Source organism: Mus caroli, chromosome 1 (genome assembly GCF_900094665.2).
Source record: "Mus caroli chromosome 1, CAROLI_EIJ_v1.1, whole genome shotgun sequence".
In the NCBI taxonomy this organism is placed as follows: Eukaryota; Metazoa; Chordata; class Mammalia; order Rodentia; family Muridae; genus Mus; species Mus caroli.
This window is the reverse complement of record NC_034570.1, coordinates 39,118,717-39,143,186: the sequence shown is the minus strand read 5'-3', so window position 1 is coordinate 39,143,186 and position 24,470 is coordinate 39,118,717. Positions and strand designations below refer to the sequence as shown.

Genomic DNA, 24,470 nt, shown 5'->3' with positions numbered 1-24,470 from the left:
CATTATCATCCAGGCAGGAGCATGGCCGGGTATGGTGCAAGCAGAGCTGAGTGTTTGGCATCTAATCTGAAGGCTGTGGCAGAATACTCACTTCCAGGCAATTAGAAGTAGGGTATTAAAGCCCACATCCACAGTGACACACCTATTCCAACAAGGGCACACCTACTCCAACAAGGCCAGACCTCCAAATAGTGCTACTCCTTGGGCCAAGCATATACAAACTGTCACAAATATGGTCAAATATTTTGTAAACATTTAAAGCAGTATGTATTGAGCAATGACAACTTTGAGTTACCAATTACACATTATCTATAATGTGCATATGCCTAATAACTATGTATATGGTTATAATATATTTGTTAAGAAACTTTGAGTATCTTTACTTGGATTGAGCCAGTGCTCCTGCCTTCTCCCAGAAAACCTCAAGATGGTATTCCAGAGCCTTCGATGTGGGCAAAAGACCAGGGCAGCTCTCTGCACATTCTTTCTTGCCTCCTTCCTTTCCTCAACCAAGGTGATCACAACACAAGGGCCCAACCCCTCTAATGAAAGGAAGAGTTACAATGAGCAATGTCATCATCTTTACCTCAAAAGAAATAAAAATCCCCCCATTATAAGGAGTGCCTCTGTCTTCCCCACCAAAAGTCCCTGTAGAGCAAATGCTGAATTAAAAGGTTCATGGTTATTTACAGGCACATGTTCAAGTTGTCAATAAACTTTTATATATGTAGGTTTTATGTGTACCTTATTTCTTTCAAATACAAAATGGTCATGAAACAACACAGTTAATAAAAGATAATTCAGTAGTAGAGCCACACCTTGTATATTTCTAGAGATGAAAAGGAGAACCACAGAGCAACTTTCAGTGTGTGTGTGTGTGTGTGTGTGTGTGTATGAGTTTGTGTGTGTGTGTGTTGGGGGGATATCGTACCAGATTTTTAGTGTACTATACTTTCAGCTTCCCTGTTTGAAGTAACCCTAAGGTTATATTATTTGTCCTAGGATGAGATTGTTCCATTTTCCTTTTAGATTAGCTATACATCTTGGATATCTACCAGTCTCTTGGTGGCAGAAAGAGGTCAGTCCATGTTAGATTTGAATGGTATTTAGCCAGCCTCAATCAAATAAATTATACATAATTGCTTCATTAAAAATAAGACAAGTATGTCCTGAACCAGTCCAGAAGTTCTGCTGCACTCAGAGCAGTTAGTAAGAACCCTCAGGAAGTCCCACAGTTGTCTCTGGAAGCCCAGTGGACTTCGGAACGCATTACTACCCAACCCTCAACTCCCACCAAATACCCCTCCCCTTCTGCCCTGTCCTTTCTGCTGGGACAGACTGCTAGCTAGTCTGCTCCCCTGGAGTCACTATATCCTGAACCAGCCCAGAAGATCCATTGCACTCAAGGGTAACTGACATTACAGCCTGAGGCATCCCAGGAAATCCAAAGCCCACAGGCCAACTGACACTGCAGCCTGAGACATCCAAGGTAACTGTGGGGAGGAGCATATCTGGCTAAAGTCAGGTAACTGTGGGGGTGGAGTCTAGCCAGAATGCCAGAAGCTTGGGACATAGCATGACTGATATCCACAGACCTCTCCTGTGGGGGCTATGGGGGCAGTAACTTCCACAGGAGCCAAGAGTCCAGGAGACATGATAGAATACCTTCTGTCCCATATAGATGAAAATTACCACCCACCAGGTCCCACCCCACTGGGGTTCAAGACCTAAGCTATACTGGATACCAGACTGTCTGTGCATAGCCCATTGCCCCACAGTGAACTAAATGGATTTAACAGATACAGAACATTTCGCTCTAAAACAAAAGACTACAGCTTCTTCTCAGCACCTCATGGTACCTTCTCCAAAATCAACCATATAATTGGTCAAAAAAACAATCCTCAACTGATACAAGAAAATTGAAATAATACCATGCATTCTATCCGATCACCGTGGCCTAAGGCTGGTCTTCAATAACAGCCAAAACAACAGAAAGCCCACATGCAGATGGACACTGAACAACTCTCTACTCAATGGTAACTTGGTCAGGAAAGAAATAAAGAAATAAAGAAATAAATTAAAGAAAATATTGACACATCATACCCAAACTCATGGGACACAATGAAAGTCAGGTCTGGGTTTACTCAGAGAAGATGTATCTAACCTTCAGGAGACTGGAGGCTTCAGGGAGTTTAGAGGTCTGGAGTGGTGGGGGTGTGAGGTATAGACATCCTTGTGGAGACAGGGGGCAGCAAGGAGGTATGGGATGTGGAAGAGTCAGAGGGTATACTGGGAGAGGTATAAAATCTGGAGTTTAAAATAATAAATAAATAAATAAATGAGAAGTAAATAGAAATAATAGGATGGAAGTTATTATGGGCTGTAGATGTAGGCAGAGTGGTTACCTAGAATCTACAAAACCCTTACACTAGAAAATAGAAGCTCCAGAATATTTCATTTTCTTCCTGAAATGCATCAGTACATATCAAAACACCTAGCAGGCAGGTGTAAATGGTATCAAGACTTCATTACATAATTACTTATTTAATTCTCTGACATTATGAATTGCTGGGTATCAAAGAAAGCAAAATGTGAACTTACAGAGCTGGGATTCAAAAGAAAATTTTATTATGTGCATAGTGATAAATAGTAAATAGCAAGTGTACAGTTATCAAAAGAGACAAAAATAGAATGAAATGAAGGTACAAAAGCTCACTCCATCTGAATGGAAAGGAACCATAAAGTAAGCTTTGAAGAAATCCTTTCTTCCTGTCTCCCTCTCTAGTTGTTCTTTCCTCAGCATATATTCTTTGAGCATCTTTGTTTCTAGGCATTGATGTGGGCAAGAGAGGAGTACTAAAGAACGGAAACTCCTCGTGCTTCTGGAAGTGAACTTTGTGGCCATGGAGGAGAGTGAAAGTAAACCTAGAGGAGTAGGTAGTGACAAGTCCCTGTAAAACAAAGACAGAGTTGGAAGGAATGAAAAATGACACAGAGGCAAACCAGTTTAGAGCTGAGGTTAAGAGAGCTAGATAAGAAAACAGGGTAACTTAGGGGTAGATCTGAGTAAGAGAAGCGGGATGTCAAGGAGATGGCTGACAAGATAAAAATACCAGGCTATGTTTTGCAAAATTGCAAGGAAGCCAGTGAGCATATGAGAAAACTTGACATAGAAGACAGAAAAAATTAGGTCCTATAGTGTCCTGTAAACCTAGTAAGGCAGCAGATTCCAGGTATAGGAGGGAAATATGGAAAGATTTTTAGAGACAAAAGAAAAACAAAACAAAAACAAAATATCTTATCAGGGTGTTATTTTTATGTAAAAGTGAGAACATCATCTCTTTTTTTCCTCTGAGAGAGCGATGCAGCAAAAGTGTGGTGTGGGGGTCATGAGATTCTGTGAAAAAGACATGGTGTTTGCTCAAGTACGTTTCCAAGGTAACAAAAAAGATTCTGCAAATTCTTTGAAAGCAGATCCACCAATGACTGCAATGTGGGTCTGGGATAGAGCATGTGAGAGCAGGTAAGACTTCTGTGATGATCACTGAGTTTTTACAGAAGAATGTGTGAAAACTACCTTACACAGGAATGCAACTGTCAGTTCAGCCTCTCATGTAAAACAGCTGTATTCTGAAGTTGTGTACTGGACTATTGCTTTTGATTACAGGAGAACATTTTACTTAAAGATAATCTTCTTTTGGTGGGAGGTGGGGGGGTATGAGACAGGGTTTCTCTGTATTTCCCTGGCTGTCCTGAAACTCAGTCTGTAGACCAGGCTGGCTTCAAACTCAGAAATCCTCCTGCCTCTGCCTCCCGAGTGCTGGGATTAAAGGCATGCACCACCACGTCCGGCTTTCAAGATAATCTTAAAGCAATTCTCACCCCTGCATTTTCTCTTTTCTTCAGCCTGGACATGGCTTCATGTAGAGCTCCAAAAGGGCTATGCAATGGCATGACTCAGACTCTCCCCTGCTCTCCAAGGACAAGGAGCCAGACAGGTGAATCTCAAGTAGAAATTCTGCTTACTTACCATGTCTTAATTCTCTCTGACCTGCATACTTCTTTTCATTTTATAAATGGAAAGTGGGACAATTATTTTAATATTTAAAATGAATCACCAGTACTAAAGCTAGAACTATGATATGACTACTTATATTTAAGGCAGTATACACATTGTACACATTTGCCAACACAAATGCCCATATTTGGCTTGACAAGAGATGAATTAGAGATGGTTTTAAACAGCCTATATTATTCAATATTTCAATTGTGAAGATTTAGTTATTAGTTTCCTATTTTAGGTGGTTTTCTCCCATTATTTATTTGACAGTATAAATTGTTAGTATGCAAATACTTAGCTTCCAGAGGAAATTTGCATTCTCTTACTTTAGTCATTATTTTCATGAGGAAATAAAATATGTCCATGTACATTAGATTAAATGTGGTATTTATGTAGTCATGCTAAAGAGATGCTGTATTCCTGATTTCAGCTGCTCTGACCTAGAACTCTAAATATGTGTCCCAGCCTCTTCATCAATTTCTTTCTGCTCCAAGATAAAAGAAGTTATCATAAATCATGACAATTTCCTGAGGGTATGCTACAAATATGCATTGGTAAAAAAAAGAACTGGTTACAGAAAAAAAGAATGTAGTACCTAGAACATCTAGGTGGTTACCAGAAAACCTTCACTTATCTTTAAGGCAGGTCAATAAGCATTTCCTCTGGTATTGAAGTAATGAATATCACAAACCAAGAACAGTGATTATAAAGTTTGGGCATGAAAGACAGCTAATACCTTCACTGTCATGCAACAAAACATGCTGAGAGAAAGCAGCAGGCAGAAAGGCTTGCCAATGTGGTGAACTAGATCTGTATATACATAACCATGTGAAGGAGACTGAATACAGCTCTGCCCATTCTGAGCAGGGAAATGCCCTATTTGACTACTAGAAAGGATGATGAGAATAAGGTCCACTTCCTATAGAGCAGCGTTTCTAAAGTTCCCTAATGCTGAGTCTTTAATACAATGCCTCATGTTGTGGGACCCCAAGCATAAAATTGTTTTCACTGTTACTTATAACTGTAATTTTCTACTGTTAAGAATCATAATGTAAACACCTGTGTTTCTGATGGTCTTGGGTTACTTCTCTGAAAGGGTCATTTGACCCCAAAGAGGTTGTGACCCACAGGTTGAGAAATGGTTACCATAGATAATTCATCTAAAGAACATAAAACTTGGAAGATATTTGCCATTATATATTAAAATAGCTTTTATAACTTTTGCTTAAAGTCTGGATCTCAAGCTCAATGGACACTGCAGTTCTTTGCTGCTCTTGCTTTTTTACAATTTCATTTTACATTTACATTTCAGCAACCCATTCTTTGCAGGTAACTAGGCTAAAGAATCAGAGGAATAAAATTTAAAGCAAAGGTTAATACAGCTCTTTGCCTAGTATGAGAGAATAGTTAGGAAGGCTCATTTGAACGGACATTTAACATTTCAATCCTTTATTAAAAGAGCAAAACATAACAATGAATAACTTCCAAACAGAAAGATAGTTTTATGCTTACGTGGAAATCTACACAGGCAGTTCAGTCTGCCCAAGTTACCTGTCTGTGCAATATCAGATATGACTACATACCGGGACCTGGCCTGCTGTGATTTCAGAACTAAGAAGCATTATTTTTAAGAGTGAAAAATATGTTTATTATTTCCTTATTTATTTTATGTTTGTATGTTTGTGTATATATATGTATATGCACACACACACACACCACATTTGTGCAGGAGTACAGGAAAAGCATAAAAGGGAATTGGAATGACAGGCAATTGTGAGAAGCTATGTGGGTGATGGGAACAAAACCCAGGTCCTCTACAAGAGCAGTAAGTGCTTTTCTCGCTGTGCCATCTATCTTCCTATTTAGGGTTTTATACTTACACAGTTTTCAAGACTGACTGAACACTTTGTCAAACAATAATGAAGAAGTAATAAGGAGAAACATGCTTACCATCCTCCATATAAACCAACAGATAAATCTAGTATACAGCTAATTCTAACATTGGCTTGGTAGGTATAGCTGCTGATTAGACTGCACCAGCTTTGAAGAACAGAGTTCTACAGACCATTTTTAAAGGGAATCAATAGACTTAGTTTTGAATACTCTTCATTGTTAGGAAACCACTATAACCTGGAAAGTGGAGCTGCTACATTTCTAACAACCATTTGTCATCATTTTCCCATAGTACTCATCCTATTGGTTAACAGATTTGAAATAGATTGCACAGATATAATTGTACAGCAGGTACCTAGTAAACCAAGGCTGTGTTAGCATAGTTGTCTTACCAGGACCTTTGTAGTAATATACAAAACTCTAACAGATAATGCTGTGGTACTGGTAAATAAAATCATGGGTCCCTGAAGATCAAATAAATTAAGTAGTTTTTAACCTATGGACCTGAGGAAATATACATTCAGGTAAATTCGTATGGTTCCTCTGAAGGAACGCCATTCTCTCTGACATGGTTTAGAAATATATTGTCTTCATGAAGATGGAATGTAAAAAACATATGCTCATGTGGCATACACATGTTATATAAATCATATTCAGATGGAAATTTAATTTATATATTCATGTCTTAATATACAAGCCTCACAAAATACAAGTAAAGCATAAAGGTATGAGAAAAATAAAGCTTCAATATGAATTTTAGTATTTACTTTCCCTTGAATTTACCATAGGAATTTATCTGACCTACTTTGGAAACCACTGATCAAAGAAAACAGCAACTAAAATGTGTGAATTATTATGAGAGAAGTGTGAAGACACATAATGTTATTAGAGATGCATGAAAATCAGAAAAGAGCATAATAACCACACAGTTTGAGAGAACAGGGGCCTAGGATGTCCTTCAAGTAGAGCCCATGACTATGATGCAGTACAGCCTTTGATGATGATAGCTGATTCTATTAACAAAAAATTCAATGATGGGATTTTATGAAAATAGGATAAGGGTGCATAATTACTGAATCCTTTTGAAAAAAAAAAAACAACCAAGGTAACAACACAAAATCTGAGAAATAAAATTGACAACAAAAGCAGATGACAAAAGGTGATAGGTCACTAAGAATTTTATCCAATGTGTATTCCTTATGTAGCTCTATCCTATTTGGGGGCAGACTTCTGAAGAATGCACAAAGCAACCTACTAATCGCCTTAGCAGATAGATGGAGAGACTCTGAAAGAATCTCAAAACTATCAAATTTTCAAACCTAAACTTGGCAGAGTGTGGTGAGATCCTTTATAATAAATACTGAGCCCTTTCTAAGAAGTGAGTCCTGTGGATATGAAAAAGTGAATACAGTATTATTTATAAGCAGCCTGTGAAGGGAGCAGCCTTTGAAATAAAGACCCTTAAAAAGAACAAGCTTTGTCTCTCCTTTGTCATGTCTGAAGAAGCAATAGCATCTGTCAGGTACAAAGCTATGAGAAAATAAACTGTGACAGTAGTCTGAGGTATCACGAAGGCAGGTTCTTCCTGGGCAGAGCACACAATGACAGCACAGCTCAGCAACACTAAAATCGGCCTTGCAATGCTGTATGGAGGACCCAAAGAAGGTGATGAGACTTCTCACACAGTTGAAATGGTGAGATTAATAAAAGGCTGTGAGCACAAGCAATGTCCATAGAAATTAATTCTAAAGCTGTCTAATTAGATAGTTTAGAAGAATGTGGAATAAATTAAATAAAATTAAAACATCATTTAATACACCAAACTATCCAATATTTTGTGATAGTAGTAGCAAGTGAGAAAGCATTTTTCTATGCCAAACCTCTGCAGAAAATAAAAGGTTTGTCTTAAGATTTAAAAGATATCAAAAAAGTCCCAAAATATAAGTTTGCAAAGGCAATCTTCAGAAATACTAAAGGTGATCTGTGCCTGAGAACTTACACTATGACAAAGATGTTCACACCCAAATCTTGCCCAGATAAAAGGGTCTCCCAGGAGTGCCCACACACCTAAGATCCCAGGCCCATAGGTAATAGGAGGAAAAAGGTCCAGTCAGAGGCCTCAAGACCAACTAACACCAGAGATAACCAGATGGATAGAGGCAGACACAAGAACCTAAGTAACAAAACCCAAGGATAGTTGGCATCATCACAACTTAGTTTTACCATTACAGCAAGTCCTGAATACCCCCACACACCAGAAAAGCAAGATTCAAATTTAAAATCACATCACATTATAATGAAAGGGGACTTTAATAAGGGAATTATTAACTCCCTTAAAGAAATACAGGAGAACACAGGTAAACAGGTCAAAACCCTTAAAGAGGAAACACAATAATCCCTTAAAGAATTAAAGGAAAACACAAACAGGTGAAGGAATTGAACAATACCACCCAGGATCTAAAAATGGAAACAGAAATAATAAAGAAATCACAAAGGGAGACAACCGTGGAGATAGAAAACCTAGGAAAGAAATCAGGACTCATAGATGCAAGCATCACCAACAGAATACAAGAGATAGAAGAGAGAATCTCAGGTGAAGGAGATACCATAGAAAATATTGACACAACAATCAAAGAAAATGCAAAATGCAAAAAGCTCTTAAACCAAAACATTTAGAAAATCCAGGACACAATGAGAACACCAAACCTAAGTATAATAGGTATAAAAGAGAGCAAAGATTCCCAAAGTCAATGGCCAACAAATTAAAGGGCCCAAAATAAAGGGCCAAATAATTTCAACAAAATTATAGAAGAACATTTCCCTAACCTAAAGAAACAGATGCTCATAAACATACAACAAGCCTAAAAAGCTCCAAATATATTGGACCAGAAAGAAAAATTCTCCTGTTACATAAAAGTCAAAACACTGAATGCAAAAAACAAAGAAAGATTATAAAAAGCAGTAAGGAAAAAGTTCAGGTAACAGATAAAGGCAAAGTGGGAGATATCAACACCCATCTCTCATCAATGGACAGATCATGGAAACAGAAACTAAACAGAGACACAGTGGACTAACAAGTTGTGAACCAAATGGGTTTAACAGATATCTACAGAACATTTCATCCTAAAACGAAAGAATACACCTTCTTCTCAGCACCTCATTGTACCTTCTCCAAAACTGACCATATAGTGGGTCACAAAACAGGTCTCAACAGATACAATAAGACTGACAAACTATAGGGCACAGAAACATTATCCAAAATAGCAAAATCAGAAATGAAAAGGGAGACATAACAACTGAAACAGGAAATTCAAAAAATCATCAGATGCTACCATAAAAACCTATACTCAACAAAACTGGAAAACCTGGATGAAATGGACAATTTTCTGGATAGATACCGGATATCAAAGTTAAATCAGGGTCAGATAAACCATCTAAAGAGTCCCATAACCCCTAAAGAAATAGAAGCAGTCATTAAATGTCTCCCAACCAAAAAAAAAAAAAAAAATCCCAAAACCAGATTGTTTTAGTACAGATTTCTTTCAGATCTTCAAAGAAGAAGACCTAATACCAATACTCTTCAAATTATTCCACAAAAAGGAAACAGAAGGAACAGTACCCAATTCATTCCATGAATCTACAATTACTCATACCTAAACCACACAAAGATCCAAAATCAGACCAATTTCCTTTATGAATATTGATACAAAAGTACTCAATAAAATTCTCACAAATTGAAACTAAGAACCTATCAAAATGGTCATTCGCCATGATCAAGTAGGCTTCGTCCCAGGGATGCAGGGATGGTCCAGTATATGAAAATGCATCAATGTAATCTGCTATATAAACAAACTCAAAGGAAAAAAAAACCACATGATCATCCCATTGGATGCTGAACATGCATTTGACAAAATTCAACACCCCTCATGGTAAAAGTCTTGGAAAGATCAGGAATTCAAGGCCCATATCTAAACATAGAAAAAGCAATATACAGCAAACAAGAAACCAACATCAAACTAAGTGGAGAGAAACTTGGAGCAATCCCACTAAAATCAGGGACTAGACAAGGCTGCCCACCCTTTCCCTAGATATTCAATATAGTACTTGAAGTCCTAGCCAGAGCAATTAGACAAAAAAAGGAGATCAAAGGGATATAAATTGCAAAAGAAGAAATCAAAATATCACTTTTTGCAGATGATATGATAATATAGTTAAGTGACCCCAAAAATTCAGCCAGAGAACTCCTACAGCTGATAAATAGCTTCAGCAAAATTGCTGGACATAAAATTAACTCAAATCCGTAACCTTCCTCTACTCAAAGGACAAACAGGTTGAAAAAGGATACAACAACCTTCACAATAATCACAAATAATATAAAATAACTTGGTGTGACTCTAAAACCAAGCAAGTGAAAGATCTAAAAAACAAGAACTTCAAGTCTCTGAAGAAAGAAATTGAAGATCTCAGAAGATGGAAAGATCTCCCATGCTTATGGATTTGCTGGATAAATAGTGTAAAAATGGCCATACAGATTCAATACAATCCCCATCAAAATTCCAACTAGAGTTAGAAAGATCAAATCTCAAATTCAGTTGGAATAAAAAAAAATCCAGGATAACAAAAACTATTCTTAACAATAAAAGAACTTTTGGAGTATCACCATCCATGACCTCAAGCTGTATTACAGAGGAATAGTGATAAAAACTGCATGGTATTGGTACAGAGACAGGCAGGTAAATCAATAGAATAGAACTGAAGATCCAGAAATGAATCCACATACCTATGGTCATTCTTTCTTTGACAAAGGTGATAAAACTATCCAGTGGAAAAAAGACAGTATTTTCAACAAATGTGCTGGTTCAACTGGTGGTCAGCATGTAGAAGAATGAAAATCAATCCATTTTTATCTCCTTGTACAAACCTCAAGTCCAAGTGGATCAATGACCTCCACATAAAACCTGATACACTGAAATTAATAGAAGAGAAAGTAGGAAAGAACCTTGAGCACATGGGCACAGGGGATCATTTCTTGAACAAATCACTAATGGCTTATGCTATAAGATCAACAAAGTACAAATAGGATCACATAAAATTGCAAAGCTTTGGAAAGGCAAAGAACACTGTCAATAGGACAAAACAGCAACGAAGAGATTGGGAAAAGTTCTTTTCCAATCCTGTATCCCATAGAAGGCTATATATAAAAATATATATTTAAAAATCAACGTATACAAGGAACTCAAAAAGTTAGAGAACCAAACAACCCTATTAATAAATGGGGTATAGAGATAAAGAATGCTCAACTGAGGAGTATTGAATGGCCAAGAATCACCTAAAGAAATGTTCAACATCCTGAGTCATCAGGGAAATGCAAATCAAAACAACCCTGAGATTCCTGAGAAAGAGAGAGAGAGACAGAGACAGAGACAGAGACAGAGACAGAGACAGACAGACAGACAGACAGACAGACAGACAGACAGAAAGAAAGAAAGAAGTGGTTTTGACTCTTAAAAGCATGACGTTCTCCTGCTAGACTAGTATTCAACTGATAAACAAGATAAATTCCTCCACCATCACTAAAATATCACAATAGATCATGCTTTCTCAAAATGTCTTTGTTACATGAGAAAAAAATAAAAGAAAGATGAAGGTGGAAATTACTGACTGAAAAGACAAAAAGACACAAAACATTACAAAACATTGCAAAGTTTAGACATGTCAAAGTATGTGGATTATATTGAAAATGAGCAAAAATATTGTGGTGCTAATAAAACAACTGGGAATTTGAGTGCTAGCTCTTTTAATACTATCTAAAAATTATGACTATGACAATGATATAGTAATTGTATGTATAACTGTTTTGTATGTTAGAAATATATACCAAGGAGGGACTAAGAAATAAGCACATGAATAATAGCTACACACTGAAGTAAATGAAGGGAGATGTTGGTTATCTCACCAGATGCATTTTTGTACTTATTAGAAAATTTCATAACAGACTTTAGGCATGTTACCATCAATCTGTGGAACACCTATGCTTTTGTGTGAGGTGACTTACAGAGAGATGCCTTCCCTTAAAGGTCTTTTGGACAAAGAGTTGGTTCTTTGGAGTACTGTGCTAGTCAGCTGAGAGGCTTTGGCTAAGGTGGGCATTAAAGCTGTGCTCTGTCCAAAATGACATAAATATTGAACAAGATTGCACCTCCTAGAACAGCTGAATAGATTATCTTACTGCTGTGTTTCACATTTTGGTTAGGATAGGTTCTTGAGAGAGGAGATAACAAATGAATTTATAACCACAGGTCACCTTTATTTTGTCATAGCTTGGAAGAAGAAAAGAGTTCTACTTACATTTATGCTCAGCAGCTTGTCCTTTAGATTTATGGCTATTCTAAAGTCCTCATCACTGGGTCACATTTAGCCTAATGGTTCATCCTTAAGCTGCTCTCCTAGCTCATTTTTTTTTAATCTGAGGACATTTTTCTCTTTTATTGAAATGTTTTTATACAATATATTTTGATCATGTTTCCCTCTATCCTGGCTCCTGCCAGATCTTCCCTACCTCACTACTAACCCAATTTAACTATGAGGTGACAAGCATTCTAGGGAACAGTGCTAGCTTTGTAAGCATTGTACTGCTGCTTTGACAATGTCCCACTCATGAGCAACTTTAATATTGGATATAATAAAATGAGGATAAAAAGTTTTAAAATCCTGAAATTTACAAGTATTTCAGATTTGTTACTATATCTGTAGTTCCTAGTGCCACTATTCAAATTGTACTCTTAAATCCTCCATCTAACATTTGCCATTCTTGTGATACTGAAAAGTTTATATTGTATTCCCAGAGAGTAAAGGAGTAGTCGCCCATCTGAGATTACACAAGTAATAAATCAAATAATGCTAGTGTCCTCCTCATAAGAAGCAAAGAAACATTTGCTTTAAAATAAGGTTTTATTTTAGAACTGAAACTCAAGGACCAGAAGATGGTGTGTGTGTGTGTGTGTGTGTGTGTGTGTGTGTGTGTATGTGTGCTGTCCATGCCTACATGTATATGAATGTTTAAATACCATTATGGAAGTTTAGGAATAATTAACTATTTAGCTTTTACTTTGATTTTGTATACTGTGTATGGGCATGCCCATGCCATGGCTCAGTCAATGGGGTCACAGAATGACCTGCAGGAGTCAGTTCTCTTCTTGTACCCTCTTAAAAAGTAAGTTATAAGTGATATTCTTAGATTAGCTACTGAGCTGTAATCTTGTAATCTCTTGAAGAAGGGGGTGTTTTGTTTCAATCACTGAAGGAGGCCTTGTGTGAAGGGCCACTTGCAGCAGAAAGAGCAGGAATGCAGTTCATCTTCATGAGTACCCTCTCTATGGTCTAAAGAGTGTTGGTTTATTTGGGACTTCATATAGGAGTATTTTGTTTCAATTATGCATTTAACTATCTGGGTTATTTTTATGCTGTTTTCTTTATTCTTAAAACTGTTTACTTTTAATCTATAAACTAGAATCAATATTGCTAGTTCGTGCAATCTTTTGGGTATTATGCTACTGAAAAGTATGGCAGAATTACTCTGTAGTAATTTCTGCAAGATTTATATTCAACTAGTAAAACCTTGTAGTCTTTCCATCCTAGGAGCAGTGAATGTATTGGGAGCAGGAAAGGAAAAGAAGCTAAAGGTAGTTGAGCTGAAATTTAGAGTATGTAGAACTAGAAGGTCAATGACTCATCTCCTAGGCAACATTTTCCAGAATGGAGGCCAAAGGGATGTAACCCAAGGTCCTGGAACTGTGCTGTGAATGCACCGAAGTACCCTGGTTCCCATGTCTGATCACAAGGACAGTTATTAGCTCAGCAAAGATAGTTTCAAAAATAAACAAAGTGTCTTTTTAACATATACATGATTTTTTATTTAAAAAAAATAAAAAGATTTATGTTTGATACTTAGCACTAATTAATAGCATTTTATCACAAAATTGGACAATCAGATGTCTCAACTGGTGAGGGAGCTTGCTATGGAAGCCTAGAGACCTGAGTTTGATTTCTGGAACCCACATAAAGATGGGGGAAAACATCACAGATCGTTTTCTGATCTCCATGCATGAGCACTAGCATGTACACCTACACACAGCATGCCTACACACCCAATCATAACAAATGTAAATTAAAATGATAAAAAATAGCTCACTATTTATTTCAAGTAGATGTATACATACTTCAGTTATGTAAAAAGCTCCCACTAGAGGTTTCTGGTTTAAAGTGAAGTACATCTCAAATAAGTTTCTATTATTATATGTTTTAGTTTCTCAGAGAATAAATCAAATTTAAATTGATTAGGGTTATTTAAGTGTAATCAGAGAATGCAGATAAGGTTTTTAATTTAGTTCCAGATAAGGTTAAGTATAATTATGAGTGTAGAAACACATACGTATATGAGATATGTATACACACCTACCTATAAAAGTAAAGTGATCAAAAAATTAGTAAAATCATCTGGGTGTGATGATTTTGTGAAATTTTTACACATTTTGAAAACTTTTTTATAGGAAAAGCTCCAGGTCTTCAAACCTTCTTCAATACTAGGACACATACTTATTTTTTCAAATATTCCATCTTCACCATTTTTACATGACATTTACTCCCTTCAGTAAAGTTTCCCTGGGCTATGAAACAAATGTTCAAAGAATGTTTACCTAACTATGACTAACTAAGATCAGCAAATGTTTGTGTGCTCTCTTTGCAATTCTCAATTAAATAGATGTTATACATTCAAGAACTCACTGGAGCCTTGTACTCATGAAGGCAAAGACTGCCTATGAGAAATCCCATCCTCATTTCCTAGGAAGAACACTAAGCTTACAGACTGATAGAGGTGGATTGAAGTTGTGACGGATGCCAAGCTTCTTCTTGTCCATTCTCTTCCCGCACAGCAGAGAGATGGTAAGATCTAGAAGGGTATAGCAAGCACAGCCTAACCGTGAGCCTCCCACATTATACAGAATGAAATCAGTCGGGTGCAATGAGCTGTTGTGACCAATGCTGCTTATTCCCTAGCCCCTTAATCAACCTTTGGTTAGAACTTCACTTTCTTGCAAACAGCTCACTAGATATACAACAAGAATACCATAGACATTCTATTTAAAGTGTGGTTTTGTTTTTTACACCCTCAAAGGGCTCACTAGAAACTAATTATAAAACACCTTCATTATATCCAAAAGGGCTACTTCACTATCACCTAAAAAGAGAAAACTACACAGAAATATTTTTTTCTCAAAGAGTGAAAGTGGTACTTTAAAATAACTCATTGATTCTTTAAATTTTATTTACTTTTATTTTAGGTGTATGGCTGTTTTTCTTGAATGTATGCATGCCTGGTACTCAAGAAGGCCAGAAGAGGCTGTTGGATCCCCCCTGGACCTAGTGTTATGTATGGGTGACTATAACCCATGTTTCAGTGTTGGAATCTGAATTCCTTTGCAAAAACATCCAGTTCTCTTAACCACTAAGCCATATCTCCAGCCCCCAAAGTAATTTTTAAAATGATAATCATAAACACAATTTCCAGATAATATTAGGGACTATTCTGTCTTTCTTTTTTGTTTGCTAAAATCTCTCCTCTATTTGTCAGTCACAGAATGGGCAAAGCCAGAGCAGTGGTACCTCCAACACTCTGAAAATAAATGTGGCAGTGTTCACTTGTAATGGAGAGTGGATAAGCTCAGCCCATGTTAATCTGGGGACTTTTGACATAATGAAAGTGTCTTCTTTTTATTTGACTCTAAACCAGAAGTTCACAAAATGTGAAAATGGAATTGAGCCTTTCACAGTTTAATAAAAAACTGTCAGAAAACACAGATATTTACAATATGATTCATATCAGTAACAAAACTATAGTGATGTAGTAGCAATGAAAATAATTTTCTGGGTGGGAGTCAGCACAGGAACTGTATTAAAGGGTCTCTGCATTAGAAACATTGTACTCAACACTCAGATTCAACACTCAGGTAAAAAGACCTTTCAGATCTCACCAGTTCTGCACTTCACAGTGCTGTGATGGAGAAGGAAGGTCTGGCCATTGGACCCTTGGCACCAGTATCAACTTTATCTCACCTTCATCTTCCGACTTTACAAAATGCACACTCTAGGCATTCTCTTCCTGTTTCTCAAACTGCCCAGCTATAAATCCCCACCAACTACATACTGACATACACACTGACTTAGGATTTAAGAAGTCATTAATATTTTCTCCAAACATCCTTTCTTTGAAATGTTCTAGAGCCACAAAACAAGTGTTACATTTACCAAGTCACGTTACACCTTTTCAAAAGCCTCCCCATGGGAGTTACCACTAAGGTTTTCCATATCTCTCAGAGAGATACAAGCAATCCTGAAGTGTTCTGACATTATGTTCCTTCAGAAAAAAAAAATTGATTTCATTAAAGATGATCTCACAGGAAGCGCAGTCACCTTCATTCTATAATCGTATTGTTTTAAGACTCAAAAAGTGTGCTCTTCACTCTTATCTGTGAAGTACACAGTCTCCTCATACTTACTCCTCATTAATCATAGGCCACATGTAGAGAAATTATAAAGATTATAGTAATCTAAAGTAAGGGGTTTTGATTACCTGTGAAGTCATTTGAGACTGTGAAAGATAAACAATGATATTTGTAAATTCAATTGTCTCTTAAAAATAGCATTCTAAGATTAGAACTTCCATAACATACTTTTTTCTTGATATGCCACTATTCCTTAAAGCCATAGTTGGAAGTTGATACATAGTGTTTGAAAGTGACTATCAGAGACCAGGTACTCAGTGTTAGAATAAAATTGCATTATTTTAAAACACCCACAGATTGATTCTTCTTTAAAAGTTATAAATTGTGAGCAATCCATTGCCTCAGTAATGGTGTCAGGCCTTGGGACCTCCCTATGAACTGGATCCCACTTTGCGCCTATTTCTGGACCTTATTTTCCTCAGGCTCCTCTCCATTTCCATTCCTGTAATTCTTTCAGACAGGAACAATTATGGGTCAGAGGTGTGACTGTGGGATGGCCCTTCTCTCCCTCATTTGATTCCCAGACTTCTTGCTGGAGGTAGGCTCTATAAGTTCCCTCTCCCTATTGTCAGGCATTTCATCTATGGTCCCTCCCTTTGAGTCCTGAGAGTCTCTCACCTCCCAGGTCTCAGGTGCATTCTGGAGGGTCTGCCCAACCTCCTATTTCCCAATGTTTCCTGTTTGAAACCTATCATGACTGCCCTCCGAAATATCCAACAAGCAGCTGAAAGAGTCAAATGCAGATATTTGCACCTAACCAATGGATAGAAGCAGCTGAATCCTGCTGTTGAATTAGGGAAGGTTGAAAGAAGCTGAGGAGAAAGTCGATCCTGTAGGAGGAACAGCAGTCTCAATCAATCTGGACCCTGAGTTCTCTCAAACCACCAAACAGACAGCATACACCAGATGATTGATACAAGGCCCTCAACACACATACAGTAGAGAACTGCCAGGTCTGTGTTCGTTCAGAGATGATTCACCTAACCCTCAAGAGACTGGTGGCCCCAGAGAGTTTAGAGGTCAGATGGGGTGAGGAGTGGAAACACCCACGTGAAGATAGGGGCGTGGGGAAGAGGTATGTGGGACAGTAGGAGGGTGGTTGGGGGGGGGGCAGATAAAATACAGAGTGTAAAAAATTTCATAAAAAAATAGAAAAAATTTTTAAATTACTCTAAGCTTTAACTATGTATTTTGAAGAGACTAGATTTATTTGTCATTTTCAAAGTTTAGGAATATTCAATTAAAAAAATTGAAATTAATTTCCTGTCATAATTTATATGAGAATTGAACAAATGTGATGAATTTAATACTTCTAGTAATTCACAATTTATCACACAGCCTTCTCAGATGATTTGGCAAGCTACTAATGACATGTGGCTCTCAGAGTCAAGTCTTTGAAACATTATAGGAGGTGAGCATCTCACTCTCTCACATCCCTCTTCCTTACCCTTCTTCTATCTGTCTTCCTGTCCCTGTACCCCTCCATTATCCATTCTTCCATTCTGCTTGTGCAAAGTCTACAAAATGGTAGGTTTAATTAAGACATTTCCATGTATACAAATAACAAATATATTTACCCCTTCTTAAATCCTTCCTTTTCTCCCTTGTACTTCTCCTTTCCTGACATTGACCCTGGCTAAACATCACACTCATGATTTTTAAACTCTTAGCTTTTCAGTATAGTACAATTATTTAAAATGACAGCCTACTGTGACAAGTATAAAAATGATTTTCCAAGTGGTTATACAGCTGTAGTAAACATTCCAAGTAAAAAATGCATTCAAGTAGCCTTTCTATAATAATCATGACAAAAGTATTAGTGCAATAGATGGGAACTGTAGGTATTACAAGCCACACCTAGAAGTATAATAATTAATCAGTATCAATTGTCCTCTAACAATGCACACTCAATTTATTTTAATGTATCAAGTAAATGATAGGAACATATCCTGATAATTACAAGAACACACTTAAATTGCCAACAAAATAGCCATTTCAATATTTAAGTTTAATATATAAAATGAAGATACATAAAATATACATGTTTACATTGTAAAATTCTTTTAGGGAAAGTATCAGAGAAAATGAAATGCTGATAGAAGCAGAGAAGGGATATACTTCATTCTTTTTAAAAAAATCCTCTGTGAAAAGTACATAAAAATATAATATGGCTAATATTATGAGTGACTAATTAAGACATGCTTATCCCTTGATAACGCTTGGGGTATAAGAATAATTTCATGAAGATAGGGTCTATTTTTGTAAACAGAAAATATCCTATGGTGTATGAGGGTATCAATTCATATAAGAATACAAGATGAGCATTATTGGGGAGCTAATGGCTAAGCCATGAGTAGAAAAACCCGGGTACCAAGCAGAAAAAGGAGAGTAAAGGAGTAAGCAGAACATTCAGAAAGAACAGACCAAAAAGAAAGAAACGCTTGGGAACCTTGGAAGGAGAAGCAGTTGTGTGGTGCATTTGTCCTAGCAGATGGAAGAAATGTGCATTATATAAGTGTATCATTGCATGAGGATTTCTGTGTCTACATCTACCAGGATATTAGCCTATAATTTTCTTATAAAATCCCTATCTGATTTTGTGCCAGGCTATGTCTGGATTCTTAAATTGATTTTGAAGGTTTTCCCATTTTGCCTGATTTTGAGAAAAACTAATGTTTTACCTTCTTTAAATGATTACTAAATTTGGCAGTGAAGCTATCAGGTCCTGATCTTTACTCTGAAGTGAGTTTTTTACACACTCCACTCCCTCATCCATTAAAGGTATATCCCAGGGGCTGCAGAGTGGCTCAATAATTAAGAGAATTAATTGCTGTAGCAGAAGACTGAACTGTAACCTTTATACAGTTACTCATTTGCTAGGGTTATAGGATTGTGATATCATAGCTAGAAGCATAGTTCCAAGTTCCACAAATTTATAGTTTTCAAAATACCTTCCACAACTAATTTTTCTCTATTATCAGCTTCTAATTTCATGTGACTGTAGTCAGAAAAGATATCCGATGTGGTTTCAGACTTCTTAAATTTACTGATATATGCTCTGTGGCATAACACACAATCCCTCCTGAAGAAGACCCCACATGTGTTTAAGCAGAGTGCCAAGGTCTATATCAATAGAATCTAAGGGCTCATGTGGTCTAGAGTGCAGTCTAGATCCAACACATCCCTTTAAAGTTTTCTGTCCAAATGAAAGTAGTATATGAAAGTAGCACATAATTTAATATGAAGGTGCTGCGTAGAATGTGTCTCTTCTGATGTATATAAGTACTTTGTATATATGAGTACATCAATCTGAGTGCATATTTATAACTGTTTAATCACCAAGGTGAATGATGCCTTTATCACTATGAATGGATTTTCTTTATCTCACTTTAGAGTTAACATCTATTTTATCAAATAAATAGGAGCGCTATTACTACTGCTCTCTTCTAGCTTTCATTGTATAGGATGATGTAGCCCATCTTCCAGTGCCCTTGAAAATTAAGTCTCTTGTAAAGAGCACAGAGTTGGATCTTTTAAGAAAAAAACTCAGTTGGGCTGGAGAGATAGCTCAGATTTAAAGAGCATCCACTGCTCTTGCAGAGGACCTGTAGTTCAATTTCCAGCCCCCACATGGTGGCTAACACCTGTCTATAACTGTCATACTCATAGTAGCTAATGAGGCAGAGATGCTGTTGTGTTATGTTCTGTGTTGTGAAGCATGCAGTTCCTTCTCTCTGTCTTCCTTTGTAAGCAGATTTTTGGATGAATCCTTGCCTCTTTGTCTTCAATGTGTATCTACTATAGTTTTTTTTTCTGTGTACTTACCTGTGGCTCACATAATAACTACTAGGGCTTTGAACAATGAATAATAGCTTAATTTTGATTGCATACCAACACTCTGGTTTTACTTCTTGTCAAACATTTTGTTTTCCATGTAAAAATGATTTTTAGGTTGTTTTCTCTTTTAACCTCTATGCTAAGCACATAGCTAATTTACATAGCAATATCATATAACTCGGTGAAGCACTATAAACTTGATTGCAGTTAATTACACCTATGAATTAGAGAAGTGTGTGTTTGTAATACTAATTAACTCCTTTTCTTTTAGCTTCAAAATTACACTTAGCTTTTTTTTTTTCATTTATTAGCAGCAAACTCTCTCAAGTGTAGGTCTAGAAGAGTATTCACCTCCTCATTTCCCAAGACCAGCTATGCTGGGAGAGCACACTTGGTTAGGAGCATTCTGTTCTTTGGTGCTCAGACTGACTTCTATTCTAGCTCTGCGACATCCATTTCTCTCCTCTCTCCTAACTAGGCAAGTTCTGCCCAGATAACTGCCAGCTTCATTGGAGCTCCCTTATACCTGAGATTTTACATTTTTCTTAATGATTTCAAGGAAAGCTTTCTCCTTACCTTAGGTTTGACAATTTGAATGTGTCTTATTTAGGTCTTTTTGAATTTAATCCAGTTGAAAAGCTCTGGTATTATCATACTAGGACATTTATATCTTTCAGAAAATATGGAAAATATGTAGTTATTTTTAATAACTTTTAGGAATCTTTGTCATTCTCTTTTCAATTGCCAATTTCCATAATAAAGGTTTATTCTTTTGATGGTATCATGTGAGACCTAATATATTGTTCATTCATTTCATTCTATTTTTTTTCAGTATTTTATTCAAGTTTTATTTTAAGTTATGCTAATTACAGCATTTGAACGGCAGGGGCTAATTCCATACAAATGGAAGACTATAATGTACCATTGAACTGCTAAAAATTAGTGGTGAGGCTACAAGAGGAGTCAGTTTAGATCCCTAGTGTTGTCATAGTGTGACAATCACCTGCCCACCTCAGAGTCGGAGAAAGAGAAGCTATTCCATACTCTGGTGCAATTAAAAGAAAAAAAGGGGGGGGATTAAAAAAGAAAATAGAAGAAAGAAAGAAGACCACACAATACAAGGAAGAATTAAGTCCTGAATGACTGGCTCCATCATGCCCACCCTCTCCACCCTAAAATGGCGCTCGCACACACACACACACAAAGCTAACCACACCCTAAAGACTACTTTTGGTGTAAAACAGGTAACTGATGGGCTAAGATGGGAACAGGGCATGATGGGAACAGGGTGTGATGATCTGTCTAAAAACATCCCTTTCACGCAGACGTGTACATGCTTCTGAGCAGATAGGATCAGGACACCAGGGTTTGTTGCTCAGGAAGTCACAATTCCATCTGGGGACTGGATACAGATTTACAAAGGGTCCACAGGTTCCCAGATTCCACTTGCAGCCTGGCATCTCTATAGAGGCTCCTCCCCAACCCACGCCTACAGCTAAAAAGGACCCTTTCTGGAATGGGGTTTCTGCAGTACCTCTGAAATGGTAAACACCTTAAAGCCGAGTCATTCTTAGCCTGGAGGTCTAACGTGGTATTTATCAACTCTCTCATCCCCAACATACAACATGAATAGGTACACTAAATTCATTTATGCTTGAAATTGCAGTCCTAAACCAAGCTCGTGTCCGCCTGTATTGACGTTCTTGCCATCCAGCAGAGCTGACAGCGTCAGATTGATACCTGGTTTTGGGGTTTGAATGTATCCTAAGGCTGAAGTTGTTCACTTTGGTCAAAAAGCAGGCATCAGGGTCGACCTGATACTTGGCTGCTATTCCAAAGGGAGTGTTACTGTTTCCTTCAGTTCAGGCGAGATTGACAGCAGTCTCAAAATTCTTGTTCACCTTCTGATAAATGGAGCCACCAAACTCGTTCACATTAGTACAAAGCTGGAATTCATCCATCTTCTAGCCAACTGCAAAGTTGCTCTGGGTCACTTGGAACTTCGAGGTCTCAGAATTCATCTGGTAGCCAACCAGCCAACCCTCATAGCCAAACACCAGAGCACCCCGGATGGAGTCCAACGATGTCAGAGTCCACATCACAGCCCAGGTTGATAAGCTCCCTCTTGTATCAGTCTTGATATTAGCATCTTTTTCCCCAGTGTTAGGCAAGAAAGATGAATCAAAGGTCAGCTTCAGTCCACAAGCAAGGTGGTCTTCCACGGTGATCTCAGAGTTCAGGGTGTTGTCTGTGTGCCACTTCTCTGTAAATGTTAGTCCATACTTGGTCCATCATTTGTACTTGGCTTCCAGACTCCATTTCACTTTGGCGGTCTCCATGTTGGCAGAGACTGAGCTGGTAAATTCCAATCCATTCTCGAACTTCATTTTCAAATCAAGTTTTATTAAACCAAAGCCTTTGGTGAAGACATCCCTGGTGGACTTGCCAAGATCAGCGCGGGACGCACAGCCTTGTTCTGTGTTGGTGACTGCAGGAGCAACTGCAGCAATGACAAGGGGTGCAGTGAGGACACTAGGAATGCAGTGAACCAGACATTCTTCTATTTTTCAATCTTTGTATGTTTTCTAATGATCTCTGACTGATGTCACAGATTTTTTTCTGCTTTATAGTCCCATGGCTGACATTCTTCATTCTACTTTCTACTTCACTAGTTTTATTTTCAGATCTAGAACCACAGTTTGATTTCCTCTGTTGATCTCCTCCCTCCAGTAATGCATTGCTTTTCTAATTTCACAGAATTATTTTATTATATGTTCTTATTGAAATCTCGCGGATCTTTTGTAAAACAGTCAATCTGAATTTTTTTTTTGCCATGTATTTCAGAAATACACATTTGTTAAGGCCAGGCTTCTGGTACCTTCTTTTGGTTATTTGTTGATCTTATTTTTTGTTTTTCTTGCTTGTTCATGGGTTTTCCAGCCTTTGTACAACAAAAAGATGTAATCCATTATCTACAGATTGGCTTGGTCTGGGAAAGTCTTTGTATCAATCAAGCCATCTAGAAATCCTGAGGAGGTTGTCTGATATTGACCATTATCTCTGTCTGTGGGAATCCATTCTGATATATTTGTCAATTGAGTCAGTAGGGAAAAGCCTGGATTCTGGGTCCATAAGAAAGGAGCCTGGAGTCTTAGTCTGTGAAGACAAATGAAGACAAAATCTAATATACAAGACCTTGAGTAACCTAGAATGTGGTGAACTGAGGACCAGCCTGTAGCTTGGACTAGAAAGGGCCAGACACAGCAAATCTGTGTTGTTGTGGCTCATTTTAGGTGCTCAAATTAAACTGTGTTTTCATGTTACAGAAGTAGTATATGCTCGCTGGACACACAAGCTTTAAAACCAAGTTGTTGTTGTTGTTGTTCTTGTTGTTGTTGCTGTTGTTTTAAGTCAATTAAAACTACGTAGAAACAGGTAGGGAAATATTAAAGTGTGTGTTCATCCATCACCTACTACTTTGTGAAGCCAGAAACACAGTGCTCAGGTGCTGCTGCAGACCCAGCTGCAGATCCACTTCACTTGTCATTTTGCTCTGGCTATTTCCTGTGTCAGTGAACATTATTCAGATCGTTGTGTTTAAATTCTGTGCCATAGTCTGTTCCTAGGTATAGTTATAAAGGCTTTCTAAATATCTTCAAATTCATCTACAATTCATATGCTAAGATGACCTTACCTGGACTTCATTGAAAGGCAGAAGGCAGCACCTGAGCCATCCTATGACTCCTGATATCTTTTTGCCTTTAATTCAGAAAGTGTCAGTTCCACTGACTATTCCTTATTCCCACCAGCATCTCCTTTCCTAAACCGTCACTATTATTTCACACTTGAACTACCATACCATGTCCCTACCAGGTTTTCTTTTTCAAGCACTGCTTAAAGTACTCAATTACGCCCAATGTGCTTATTGTACAACATGAGTCTGCTCATGTCATTCCCTGGCTTTGCTTCTTCTGGTGGCAATTCCATATCTTCATAGTAATGTCTCATTCTTTTTTTTTTTATTTCTTTGATTTTTAATATTTTTATTACATATTTTCCTCAATTACATTTCCAATGCTATCCCAAAAGTCCCCCATAGCGCCCCCCCACTTCCCTAC

At 37.4% G+C, this 24,470-nt stretch overlaps 1 protein-coding gene and 1 pseudogene across 4 annotated transcripts in view; both read right to left on the bottom strand.

Annotated features, from left to right (window-relative positions):
• Positions 1–24,470, bottom strand: part of Gulp1 (GULP PTB domain containing engulfment adaptor 1) — a 224,472-nt gene that overhangs the window by 117,092 nt on the left and 82,910 nt on the right. The gene's annotated exons all lie outside the window — the stretch shown is intronic.
• The window catches only part of LOC110295045, an 85,405-nt pseudogene continuing 82,571 nt past the window's right edge, over positions 21,637–24,470 (bottom strand).